The 13,751-nt window shown below is 45.2% G+C and overlaps 2 pseudogenes across 1 annotated transcript; one reads left to right on the top strand and one right to left on the bottom strand.

Moving 5' to 3' along the window:
• Positions 1-2,320: 2,320 nt before the first annotated feature.
• On the bottom strand, positions 2,321-3,726 carry LOC101023779 (annotated as a pseudogene). The gene has a single exon (XR_001892014.3). The product of XR_001892014.3 is annotated as an exosome complex component RRP4 pseudogene (transcript).
• Positions 3,727-9,680: 5,954 nt separating this feature from the next.
• Positions 9,681-11,699, top strand: LOC116270675 (annotated as a pseudogene).
• Positions 11,700-13,751: the final 2,052 nt, after the last annotated feature.

Here is a 13,751-nt window from a genome sequence, read left to right on the forward strand (position 1 = left end):
GACGGAGCTTGCAGTGAGCCAAGATCACGCCATTGCACTCCAGCCTGGGCAACAAGAGCAAAACTCTGTCTCAAAAAATAAATAAAAATGTTTCCTACTGTGATTTGTCTGACTAACAGTGATGCAGTCAGTGATGCCATGTTGGCTTTCAGCTGATTGTGACATATGGTCTGTCTATTGTGGAGGACATGCCTGGATTGGCACCTCACGGAACATGTTGCGAGCTGTTGTCACACACATATAGTCAAGTTTGGACAAGGAGAACAGAAAACCATGTGCATAGATTAGAATCAGTAGTGGCCGGTCTCCTGGTTACTGGTTTGCAAGTTGCTTTCCACTCCCTAAATCTTTTCTCTGAGTTCCCTGAGTAAGGGGTCTGGGGTCTGAGCTACCAAGGCCCTGCATTCTCATGTTACCTTGTGAACTGATTTTACCAATGCCAACAGCATAAGTTAATCTGTATTTTTTTTTTTCATTCTTATAGTTTACTTCATCTGAGTACAGATGATTTAATTCTGTGGTTTGCAAACTTAGCATTGGAAAACTTAGAATCCCCTGGAGGGCTTTGTTAAGCAGAGACCGTTGAACCCTCCAGCCCACAGAATAAGATTTCAGTGCTTGTGGAGTGGGCAGAGTGTTTGCATTTCAAGTAGTTTCCAGGTGATGTTGGTGCTGTCGGTCCAGGAACGGCCCATTGGGAACCACTACTGTGTGCACGCACATCATGGGTACAGCTAAATACAGGATGTTTTTTTCTTGTGTTTAAAATGAACATTCACCTTTGGAGCAGATGAATGGATCATTTTATGATTTTTGGACATCCAGCCACCAGCAGCGTTATGTAGAATAGCCCTTGAATGGCAATCAAAAAGTCAAAGACAAAAGTCATTTTGTAACATCCGTCCTGTTCCTCCACTGGACTAGGGTACTTGGCAATATAGCATGGCACCCATCACAGGGCTGTGTTTAGCTTAAAGGTACACTAAAATTGTATGAAGCAAATACCGAGCAATCATTCATGCACTGGTTGTATATTGAAAAGCCCAAACTACAGGCTTTTCTCAATACATAGTGAAGCTTCAAAAAAGTAATGGAGTGCTTGCATGTTGTTTTAAAGTGTTGATTGTAAATATTGCAAGAACTATACTAAATACTAAAACGCATGTCCTAAAAATCCATGATCAAGATTCGCTTTATCTGGGTTTTGTAATGCATTTAGATGCAGTGCTGGAAAGGAACAGAGTATATCTAATAACTTTACTTGAAATATAACGTTGCCTCTAGGCTAGTATTAATTTTTGTAAAAAGGATTATAGATTTTCTTTGAACTTAGCTATGTTGCACAGGTCAGATGGCGAGAGAGGTAAGTCCCTGAACAGATACTTAAAAAGCAACTAGGAACCTTTTAACTACCTTATTAACATTTACTAGACACCCACAGCTATTTGAGTTTTTATGAGGAAGGGCAAAATCTTTGAAGCATCGGAAATGAACATACTCTACCCACTCCTTTTGGGAGGCCGGTTCCCCCCCGACCCCCCCCATTTTTCTTAGTTTATTTTCTTCATGTTTATGGACCCAGAACATTCACTCTATTATGAATAGTTCAGCATCTTACAAGTCACCCTCCAAGCAGGACAGATTAAGGCAGCCTGGTGTGGACATAATCGCATCTATGGCTATAAGGAATACACAACAGGAAATCAGATTCCAACCAAGCAAAAGGCTGCTCAGGTGTTTTTGTTTTTGTTTTTGTTTTTTTTTAAACAGAGTCTCACTCTGTCACCAAGGCTGGAGTGCGGTACGCGATTTCAGCTCACTGCAACCTCCGCCTCCCAGGTTCAAGCTACTCTCCTGCCTCAGCCTCCCGAGCAGCTGGGACCACAGGTGCACACCACACCTGGCTAATTTTTTGTGGGTTTTTTTTGGTTTGTTTTTGTTTGTTTGTTTTTTGAGACGGAGTCTCACTCTGTCACCCAGGCTGGAGTGCAGTGGCCGGATCTCAGCTCACTGCAAGCTCCGCCTCCCGGGTTTAGGCCATCCTCCTGCCTCAGCCTCCCAAGTGGCTGGGACTACAGGCACCCGCCACCTCGCCCAGCTAGTTTTTTGTATTTTTTAGTAGAGACGGGGTTTCACCGTGTTAGCCAGGATGATCTTGATCTCCTGACCTCATGATCCGCCTGCTTCGGCCTCCCAAAGTGCTGGGATTACAGGTGTGAGCCACCGTGCCTGGCCTGCTTGGTTAACTTTATTCTTCCAACTTTACCAGCTGCACTCTCAGTCATTTAAAGGATATAGGAATGGAGGCCAAAATAGACCATTTGGGGGTCAGGGATGCCATGTTTTCTATTGGGGCAATTTCATGGGGCACTGTGCCTTGTGAATGACAGTGAGTGGAAGACAAAGGATTCTCCGTATTATTCCAGGATGGGAGTCCATTCGACTGGAACACTGTGCACTTTGAAAGACCTGAAACTATTCCCTAATGCTGAGACTCAGCCGACAACCCAAGGGAGCGCTGTTCATCTGCCACCCAGGCTTGGTGTTAGGACAGGAGAAAGCAGGCCTGTGGGCTGGAGGCAGTCACAGGTCTGTCAATGCAGACAAAGTGATGATCTCTCGAGTCTTCACTGAGCCACATATGGGGACCACACATCACAGTCTTCACTCCTGAAAGGTCCACAGTCCTGTCCTTCTGGAGTACCTCCTTCTCCCTCCTGTTCTAAAAGCCTCTGACGTGTTTCCATCACAATCTCCTCCATTATTTCTGGCTTTAAGATGTCTTTGATCTGACGTGGAAGGGATGCTTCATAGCAGTACAGGATGCTGGTATCATACAGCATCGTCCTCTGAGTTACCAGCGAGATGATGCAGTTCCGAAGCCAGGATATCACCTCTCCATCAGCAAGAGGGACAGGCTCCAGGTTTGCAGTGAAGCCCCCTGCTTCCTCTTCTTTGTGCTCAGGTGTTGGGTAAATCTAGATGAAGCCGTTGTTACCAAGAATCACTGAGGCACCACATGGCAAATCATGAAAGTGGATCTTCTGCCGTTTCACCAGGGAGGGGGACACCTGGACCAAAACCCCCTGACCTAGTTTTCCATATTTCAGGCTCCTCATGTGCAGAGAGACAGCTCCGTCAGAGAACACTGTCTGGACCTCAGCACTGATAAGTTCCCCTTCCTGTAAGAAACCTGTCATTGCAAGCTCATCTTCTGCAGATCTTCTCTTCAGCTCTCCTCCAGGAAGGTTCATGGACGAGAACAGCAGGACCGAATCCAGCCCGGAGTTGGTCTCCACCTTCCACCTCTTCTGTTGAACCTCTGTGATTCTTCCCACTACAATGTCTCCTGCTTCACCAATGTATCTGGTTTTCAAAGCTTTCACACAGATCAACTTATCGCCACAGAGCCGGCAACAGATACAATGAGCTTCTCTTCTTCCATATACATTCCATGGCCCCGCATGAATCCCGTGTCCATAGTGATTGTGTCCCCTGGCACCACTAGATGTTTCTTAGTGTCTTGACCCAGTCTCTCGCTAAGAGGCTTGCAAGCCACTGGAAGCCTCATCTCCATCGCCATCTTGGCGCCAATGTTGGGAGGCCTTTTTATAGGTCTATTAATAACCTGGGTTTTTTGGCCGGGCGCGGTGGCTCATGCCTGTAATCCCAGCACTTTGGGAGGCCGAGACGGGTGGATCACGAGGTCAGGAGATCGAGACCATCCTGGCTAACACGGTGAAACCCCGTCTCTACTAAAAAATACAAAAACCTAGCCGGGTGAGGTGGCGGGCACCTGTAGTCCCAGCTACTCAGGAGGCTGAGGCAGGAGAATGGCGTGAACCCGGGAGGCAGAGCTTGCAGTGAGCTGAGATCTGGCCACTACGCTCCAGCCTGGGCGACACAGCGAGACTCCGTCTCAAAAAATAAAAAAATAAATAAATAACCTGGGTTTTTTGTTTTTTGTTTTTACTTTTAGCTGAGATGTCATTAAAACAAGACTGGAGAGATTTTGATATTTCATTTTTGCTTTGACAGGTAACAAGGTGCTATGGATACTTTGTTTTGAAAGAGAGGTAGGTCAATCTGTTGAATGTTTGGTCTACATAGTGTTATAATTCTAAGCCAACAAACTTCAAAAAGTGGAGAAATTAATCCAGAGGAAATGATAGCAGGCGTTCTTTTGCCTTTTGGGAATACTTTTCCTCAATCAAATGCTCAAGTGGGTAAAGTGACCTCTTTAGTTCTTTCCTGTCACCTGTGAGTGACACAAAATAGGGGCTATAAATTAGATTAAATTAAATAATTAAATTATATAAACCAGACTTGGTGGCTCACGCCTGTATTCCCAGCCCTTTGGGAGGCCAAGGGGGGTGGATCACTTGAGGTCAGGAGTTTGAGACCAGCCTGGCCAACATGGTGAAACCCCATCTCTAATAAAAATACAAAAATTAGCCAGGCCTGGTGGTGGGCACCTGTAATCCCAGCTACTTGGGAGGCTGAGGCAGGAGAATCGCTTGAACCTAGGAGGTGGAGGTTGCAGTGAGCCGAGATCACGCCACTGCATTCCAGCCTGGGCATCAGAGTGAGACTCTGTCATTCATAAATAAATAAATAAAAGTCATATAGTGACAGATTCAAGAAAGGAGATAAAAATAAGAGAGAACATGATTAATTTAAATCAGGACGCAGCAAATCTGGCCCACTACAAATTTTTTTGTATAGCCTGTAACAAAAGATTTTTACATTTTTAAGTGGTTGAAGCAGAAAAGTAAAAAAATAAAATAAATTTGTGACTTGGGAAAATTACATGAAATTCAAACTGAAATTTTATTGGAACGCAACCACTCTTAATTTGTTTATATATTGTTGATGGCTGCTTTCATACTGTGGCAAAGTTGAATAATTGTGATAGAGCCCATATGGTCTCAAAGCCTAAAATATACGCTCTCTGGTCCTTTGTGAAAAACTTTGCTGATCACTGATTTCAGTGGCGTGATGAGACGGATTGCGGCACAGGTGGAAACAGGAGAGCAGCACTTTGGAGCAGCCACAGTGGGAAGCAGATTTGGTGTGAGCAGCAAGCAATGATGGACAGTAGTGTGACATCCAGAGCTCCTTCTCCGTCTGCTGAACCCATCTGCAGTGTCTGACACTGTCCATCCCTGTCCTTGCCAGGCTTTTCCTCACTTGGCTTCTAGAATACCACTTTCTCCTGGTTTCCCTCCTACCTCTCCGGACTTTCTTTCTATATCTCTCTTACTGGTTCCTCCTCATCTCTGAAACGTCTAAACGTTGGCATGCCTCAGGACTCAGCACTTGCACTTCTTCCTTTTCTTGTCTACGCTCACTCCCTAGGGTGTTCAAGGGATTTGGGGACTAATCAAAGAGTGACCATGAGATGGCAGTAGCGCACACATATTTTATTGGGTGATGGTGACACTCTGACAGTTTTGCATAGGGGTAGAGGGATGTCCCTTACAGCAAGAGTCTGTCCAAAGACCACACTACACGTATTGCTACTCAGAAGGAGAGGAGGAAAGGCAAGGATACCCCCGAGGGAGGGGAGGTTCAGAAACAAGGCTTTTGTGTCTAGGTGATGTTGCACAGCAGCACAGCGGGGAGTCTCTGAGTCGGACAGCTTGAGGTTTGTGTTTTTGTTTTTGGCTTTATTTTTCTGAGACAAGGTCTCACTCTGTCACCCAGGCTGGAGATCAGTGGCAGGATCTCAGCTCACTGCAGCCTCCACCTCCCAGGCTCAAGTGATCCTCCCACCTCAGTCTCCCATGTAGCTGGGATTACAGGCGCATGCCACCACACATAGCTAATTTTTGTATTTTTAGTAGAGACGGGGTTTCATTATGTTGCCCAGGCTGGTCTCGAACTCCTGAGCTCAAGCGATCTGCCTGCCTCAGCCTCCCAAAGTGCTGGGATTACAGGTGTGAGCCACCACACTTGAGGTCTTATAACCACAAGCCTCTATGTTATCAATGGCCAACAGATGCTGGGTATAGTTTCACTGCGTAGGTAGCAGGAAGGCCCTGAATGGCTAAAAATTGGCTTAAAATTTGTTTAAAATAATTGGATGTGTAAAAATTTGAGTTTGGCTTTTGCAGTAATCAGCGTTAGCCTACAATGAAGAAATAATAAACAATCTATGAGCCAATACACAGAGGCCATATTTGACTCATTTATATAACTCTAGGTGATCTCACCCAGTTTTAAGTCTTTAAATACCATCTCTAGGATGATGACTCCCACGTGCAATCTTCAACTCAGGCCTTTTCCTCCAGCACTGGCTCATATACCCAGCTCAACACCTCTGCTGGGTATCTATTCACGTCTCAAACTTAACAAGTTCATATCTGAGCTCCCCATCTCTCTCCTCCCAAACCAGTCCCTCCTGCAGTCTCCCCATCTGTTTTCCCAGGTGCTCAGGCCTAAAGCTTTGGTATTCTCCTCTTGTTCCCTCATGCCACACCAAAACCAGTAGCCCTACCTGTCAGCTCTGTTTCCAGAACAGATCTAGAATTCTACCACTTCTCCCCATTCCCAGTGCCACCGTCTTGGACCCTGCCATCACAATGACCCACTAGGGTCATTACAGTGCCCTCCTTATTGGTTTTGTGTTTCTGCCTTCACTTCCCCTACAGCCATCTCTCAACCCAGAAGCCAGTGTTATTATAAACATAAAGCAAATCCTATCAGTCATCCATTGAGAACTCTCCAATTGCAAAAGCAAAAGTCCTTACCGGGACCTACAGAGAGCCTTGTGTGACTTGGCCCCTGCTGCCTCTCTAAGCTCACCTCCTACAACAGTCTCCTACTCTGGCCTCTTGTTCTTCTTCAAACATGCCAATCACATTCCCAAACCAGGGCCTTTGCACCTACTATTCCCTCTGCCTGAAATGTCCTTCCCCCAGGTGTCCATATGGCTCACATCCTTTCTTTAGGTCTTGCATCAACAGATACTTTCTCACTGAGGCCTGTCATGTATGTGAGTGTCAGGATCCTGGACTGCAGAATTGTAATTACTGCAATTAATTAATTATTTCAGCACCTGAAATCTCCTGATTATATTATGTGTTTGTTTGTTTGTGTGTTTGAGATGGAGTTTCACTCTTGCTGCCCAGGCTGGAGTGCAGTGGCGTGATCTTGGCTCACTGCAACCTCCACCTCCTGGGTTCAAGTGATTCTCCTGCCTCAGTCTCCCAAGTAGCTGAGATTCCAGGCAACTGCCACCTTGCTGGCTATTTTTTTGTATTTTTAGTAGAGACAGGGTTTCACCATGTTGACCAGGCTGGTCTCCAACTCCTGACCTCAGGTGATCTGCGCGCCTCAGCCTCCCAAATTGCTGGGATTACAGTGGTGAGCCACCCAACCGGCCTCCTGATTATACTATGTTTTACAGTGGCATGGTGTGTATTTTCATTATGTAATAATAGGACCCTTTCTCTCCTCCTGTCCCGTCTCTGTGTTATAACTCCTTCTCCATAAACTTGTCATGATATTAGAAATCATGACAATTAATAATTCAAATAAGAAAAGAAATCTAAAATTTAAATTACAGGTGGCTGCATCTGCACAAGGATTTGGAGGATGGGGCACTGAGGCCATTGTTTCTCATTGTATTAGATACCTAGGGCTGCCATAACAATGTACCACAAGCTGAGTGGGTTAAAACAACAGAAAAGTATTCTATTGGATATATGGAGGCCAGAAGTCTGAAATCGAGTTGTTGGCAGAGGCAGTGTTCCCTCTGACAGTTCTAGGGCAGAATCCTTCCTTAACCCTTCCAGTGTCTGATAATCCAGGCATTTCTTGGCTTGAAGAGGCATAGCTCCAATCTTTGCCTCTCTCTCCACATGGTATTCTCCTCTGTGTGTGTTTTTGTCTCTGAATTTCCATCTTCTTGTAAGGACACCAATGATACTATAAACGGGCCCAGTCTAATGACCCCATGTTAACTGCGGAGACCCTGTTTCCAAATAAGGTCAGATTCGTGGGTGCCAGCAGTTAAGACTTCTTCATTTTGGGGACAAAATTCAACCCATAATCCTCACTATAAGCCTTTCAGGACTACTTAATGTTTTTACAATGAACATAAATTATTTTGATTAAAAGTGGGAAAAGCAGTGGCCTATATAGTTCTTGACTTCTTCCTGAAGAAATGGTGGCACCCCCAGAGATCCTAATTGCACCATCTGAGCAGCACATATTGGGTGGGATTCTCTTGGATGTTTCCTTCATCCTTAATAGATCATCTACACCTTCGTGTTTCCCTCCCCTGGGGTGTTTGCAAACTAAAATGAAAAGATGTTCTAATGTGCAATGCCTCAACAAGGCGGATGCCGGGGGAAGCTGGGGGGTGCCATACTGCATTGCACTCCAACTTCCAGCAGCTTTCCTCGTGAGCAGTGCCCATTGTGTGTGTGTGTGTATGATTTGCCAGGCTGGCATTTGGTGCATTGCTGGGTTTTGTTTTCTCTCCTCGAGTGACTAAATCACTTTTCACCTTGGGCCCCCCAATCTCTCTTTAGGAAAGTATTTTGTTTTCTGCTGGGCTGCAATAGGAAAAAAGGCAGAGACATTGTACTCTGTGCCTGTGAGTACATGTTGAGCATTTCCCAGTATCTTGTATCAGGATATATTAAGACAAGGGGTTGCAACTGCAGGTATATTATTTGTCATAATATAAACCTTGACTTTGGATGGTTTCTTAGATCATGGTCCCCCAGAAGCAAACCCTGAGACAAGTATTTGAGAAGCAGTATATGTGAGAGGTGATCCCAGGAAACACCAGTAGGGTCACCAGTGGGCAGTGGAAAAGGTAAAGGCAGCCAATAAAGGCTGCATTATCACGCAGGTCACTGCTGTGGCACCTGGGCATGATCCATGGAGGAAGTCTGGGAGGCAGTGCAGAATATGTGCCTCAGGGTCTGTCCACCTGAGGGGAGTGGGTGCTGGCCTGCTTTATTGTGAGTTGAATTGTGTCCCCAGAAAAAAATATGTTGAAGTCTCAACCCCTAATACATGTAAATGTGACCTGATTGGAAAACAGGGTGGTTGCAGATGTAATTAGTTAAGACGAGGTCATACTGGAGTAGGATGGGTCCTTATTTTCAGTATGACTGGTGTCCTGGTGAAGAACACCAGGTTAAGAGACAGACTCACAGGGAGAGAGCACCCAAGTGCAGACGGAGGTGGCAGTGGGAGATCTGCTGCTACCAGCCAAGGAAGGCCTGGAAGAAGCAAGGAAGGAAGAAGCAAGGATGAGGCAAGAAACCAGGAAGAAGCAAGGAATGATCCTCCTTTACAGGCTTTGAAGGGAGCACGGCCTTGCTAACACCTTGATTTTGGACTTCTGGCCTCCAGAATTGTAAGAGAATAAATTTCTGTTGTATTAGGCCATCCGGTTTGTGGTGATTTGTTATGGCAGCCCCAGAAAACTAGTACGATAGGTATTTACCGACCTCCCTTGTCTGCTATAAAAGCTACCTCCTCCAGCAGCCTTCCCCTCCTCGCACCCCCATCACCCACCCAAATCATTGTCCTTTGCAAACAGGCAGTCACAATCCAAGGGCCAGAAAAAAAAACAAAAACAAAAACAAAAAACTGCAGGCAGAGAGAAACCTGTGTGCCCAGGTTTAGGAAAATTTGCCATCAGATTTATAGCACTGATGGGCTCCCCATATGACGAAGCAGCAATGCTCCTGGAAAAGTATGTCACAGAGGATTCATCTAAAAAGAATCTGGTTAAGTAGCACAGGCAGTTCTTCACTTAGCCAAGAGGAGGAGAACCAGGCCTTCCTTGACGGATAAAAGTTCTATGTGATTTTAAGTCTTATTTTTGCCATGGCTGGGGCTCAGTACACACCATCCCAAAATATGACTGGAGGAGACCACAATGTGTCACCCAAAAATATATCTCTTTGGCATATTTTGAGCTGGTTATTCAGAGAAACTGCAGACACAGGAATGGCTCTAAAAAGCTGTCCTTTTTTACACGGAAATTTACATCTAGAAAGGAAATCTACATTAGTAAAGTGTCTGCATCAGGAAGAAGGCTGCTCAGAGGTGAGGATCTCAGAAGGAAAGCTAATCAGCAGCCAGGGCGCCTTCCCCGCTCAGGAAAGCACACGGTCTCTAGTGAACCTGACAGACGACCAGATGGCCGCTGGCCTCTGTACGCACAAACAATGAAAGTACACGAAAGCCCATCATGAAGAAGGAAGACAGTAACAAAGATTCAAACGGCATGAAAAAGAATCTTCAGTTTGTTGGCATTAATGGAGGGTATGCAACAACTTCAAGCGATGATGTCAGCACAGATGAAAGCTATTCCTCTGAGTCAGATGATGAGTGTGATGTCACTGAGTAATATCCTCTTGAAGAAGAGGAGGTTGAAGACACTTGGGGAATGGCTGAAGGGCACCATGCCATTAACATTGAAGGTTTCAAGTCTGCCAGGGTGGAAGATGAAATGCAGTTTCAAGAACGCGAACCTGAGAAGGTGAAAATCAGAGAGAGGCATACATTAAGTGAAAAGATGTTGTCTGCTTGCAACTTACTGAAAAATAATATAAATGATCCCAGAGCTTTGACCAGCAAAGATATGAGGTTCTGTCTGAACACCCTCCAGCACAAGTGGTTCTGCGTGTCCCGTCAGAAGTCAGCCATTGCAGCCACTCTGGGAGACCACAGAGCTACTTTTGAGGCTACCTCCCTGGATGTCCTCTACTAGGTCATCGTCTTGGCAGATGGAAACAGCAACACACTCCTCTATTACAGCCTGTCCCACTCCAATTTTGAGATTGTGAAGCTGCTGTTGGACACCCGCATGTGTAACGTGGATCACCAGAACAAGGGACTATACCTTCATCATGCTGGCGGCCCTCGCGGCTGTGGAAGCAGAGGACATGCAGGTTGGGGAAGAACTCTGGCTGAAAGGATGTGAGCCCCAAAGCCAGTCAGCTGGGGCAGATGGCCTTCATGCTGGCAGTCAGTTACTGGGCAGATCGGCATGTTGTAGGGTCTGCTGGCCTGTGAGGCTGAGGTCAACCTCCAGGATGACAAGGGCTCCCTGGCCCTCATTGTGCCAGCAAGCACGGGCACATGGAGATCATCAAGCTGCTGCTGGCCCAGCTGGGCTGCAATGTCCACCTGGAGGACAACGATGGCAGCGCCATGCTCTGGATCGCTCTGGAAATGGGGCACAAGGGCATCACCATTCTTCTGTATGCTCACATCAGCTTTGCAAAAGCCGCTGGGCATCCCCTAGGCTTGGAATGAAGCCACAGAGTTTCATTTGATTGATTGTATGCAAATAGCCCTCCATTTTCATGCCACCATTAAGCTGCTAACTGTTCCTGTTGGGGTGGCAGACGCTGAATGTATAGGTATTGTGCCTGAGCTCACCAGCAAACAGAAGCATAAAGCCCAGGGCTAACAGCTGAAGCTTTCGCAGTGCAGAGACTGCCAGCCTGGGCACACATGCCTCCTTTCTGGCCATCTTCTCTCTGTGTAGGGTGCACTTTAACCTACTCTGTGTTGCTGTTGAGTCTCTGCTCTGTTATATACAGTCATAGGGAATTGTGAGCTGACCTTACCCAAAAGTGCACCTTCTATTCCGTCTCTCCACTCCCAGACCACTACCACAGAGAAGTGTCAGGTTCTCATTGGCATCATGTTTTAAAATGTTTCCGCAAATATTTACATTTACCAAATGTGGCACCATTAGAAAGCTCTTCCAAAATTCCATCCCAGCACAGCTTTGTTGATTTTTCTTTTGTCTCTTATTATTTTAAAGTAAGAAAGTTGATCATCAGTCACTTCAGCCAGGGCTAGATAGAACTCTCAAAAAGTATGAAACTTACAAAAGAAAATATTTTCATTTGGTTTTATCTAGGTAGATGTAAATATGACTTTTTTTAAAAAAAAGATTATATGAAATTGGCACAGTATTTTCAACTTTTGTATTTCATACTAATTGAAGACATGAAGAACTACATGTAACATTATCATATTTTTGTTAATAATTGCACAATTCTGTTTCTAATGATAAAGGTTGAATTGTGCTAGAGGAGTTGGCTATTTGCCTCTAGAGAAATATAGCATAGTTCTCCGTATTCATGGATTCCTTTATACTGTGTCACATTTACTTTGGTCCTACATGTATTTAAATGTTTGAAGTGCCTTAGACTTTTGTCATATTTTCAGAATAAAATTTCATTAAGATCTAAAAAAAAAAAAAAAAAGAAAGCTGCTGGATCACTTTGATTACCTAAGAGATTTTATCTGCATAACAACACAACCTTTATTTATCATACAGTTCCTCCTGCTACCTTCCCATAACTGTGTCCCCCAGGAGCCACAAGCCCCCTATTCTCTTCTGTAGCTCGGGATGCTATAAAAACTTCAATCATCTGGCCCTTCTGAGTGTTATATTTTGTGGGACTTCTGGGCCTATGCATGTAATTAAAATGTTTTTTTCTCCTGTTCATCTGCCTACTGTCAGTTTATTTCATAGACTTAATTATCCCACCTTCAGAGGGTAAAGAGGAGGTCTTACTCTCCTCTGCACCACCTTACAGAGAATAACTCTTTACCAAACTGTCAAAACAGTAGAAATCAACCAAGAAGAAGCCACCAAGGGTGAGGAATTAAATGACGGGTAAAAAAAGGAAGAAGGGGAATTGTCCAACTGTCTTGTCGTAACAAGCTGCAGGAATGATTTACAGCAGCAGCAAACATTTCCTGTGCCACTGATATATACCAGGCACTGCTCTGTTTTGCATCAACTCTGTCATCCTTGTAGCAACTCAATGAGACAAATATCTTATTTTATTGATGATCTTGATGTTCAGAGAGGAAAAGTAACTTGCCCAAAGTCAGAGCTACTTAGTAACAGAGTCAGCAGAGTAAGAGCTCTATCTTTCTTTTTTTCTTTTTTCTTTTTTTTTTTTTTTTTGAGACAGGACCTTACTCTGTCACCTAGGCTGGAGTGCAGTGGCACGATCTCGGCTCACTGCAGCCTCAACTTCCAGGGCTCAAGTGATCCTCCCTCCTCGGCCTCCTGAGTAGGGAGGGACTATAGGCACACAATACCATGCCTGGCTAATTTTTAAATTTTTTGTAGAGATACGGTTTCGCCATGTTGCCCAGGCTGGTCTCGAACTCCTGAGCTCAAGAAAACCACCCTCCTTGGCCTCCCAAAGTACGGGGATTGTAAGTGTGAACCACCATGCCTACCCTCTATTTTCTGAGAGAGAGTCTCACCCTGTCACCCAGGCTGGAGTGCAATGCCTGATCTCGGCTCACTGCAACCCAAGTAGCTGGGACCGCCACCATGCCCGCTTTTTTTTTTTTTTTTTTTTTTGTCTTTATTAGAGACGGAGTTTCACCATGTTAGCCAGGCTGGTCTCAAACTCCTGACCTCGTGATCTGCCTGCCTCAGCCTCCCAAAGTGCTGGGATTACAGGTGTGAGCCACCGCGCCCAGCCGCCTCTATCTTCTTAAGGAGTAGAAATCCAACAAGACCTGAGGGGCCAGAGATCTGTCTGGACAGGCCAGATGTTTTCACTTCCACCTTGGAATTCTTCCCCTCATCCAAGCTTTCTTCTAAGCCCTGAAAAATGAACTTCAGCTGGCTACTTCTAGAGCTCTTTACATAAAGGAAATTTTTAAGTAATACCGTATGATTGTTTTTGAAACAGGTTCTTCAAGCCCCTGTAATCTCCCTCAGCATGGGG

The sequence above is a fragment of the Papio anubis genome, chromosome 16 (assembly GCF_008728515.1).
Source record: "Papio anubis isolate 15944 chromosome 16, Panubis1.0, whole genome shotgun sequence".
Taxonomy (NCBI): domain Eukaryota; kingdom Metazoa; phylum Chordata; class Mammalia; order Primates; family Cercopithecidae; genus Papio; species Papio anubis.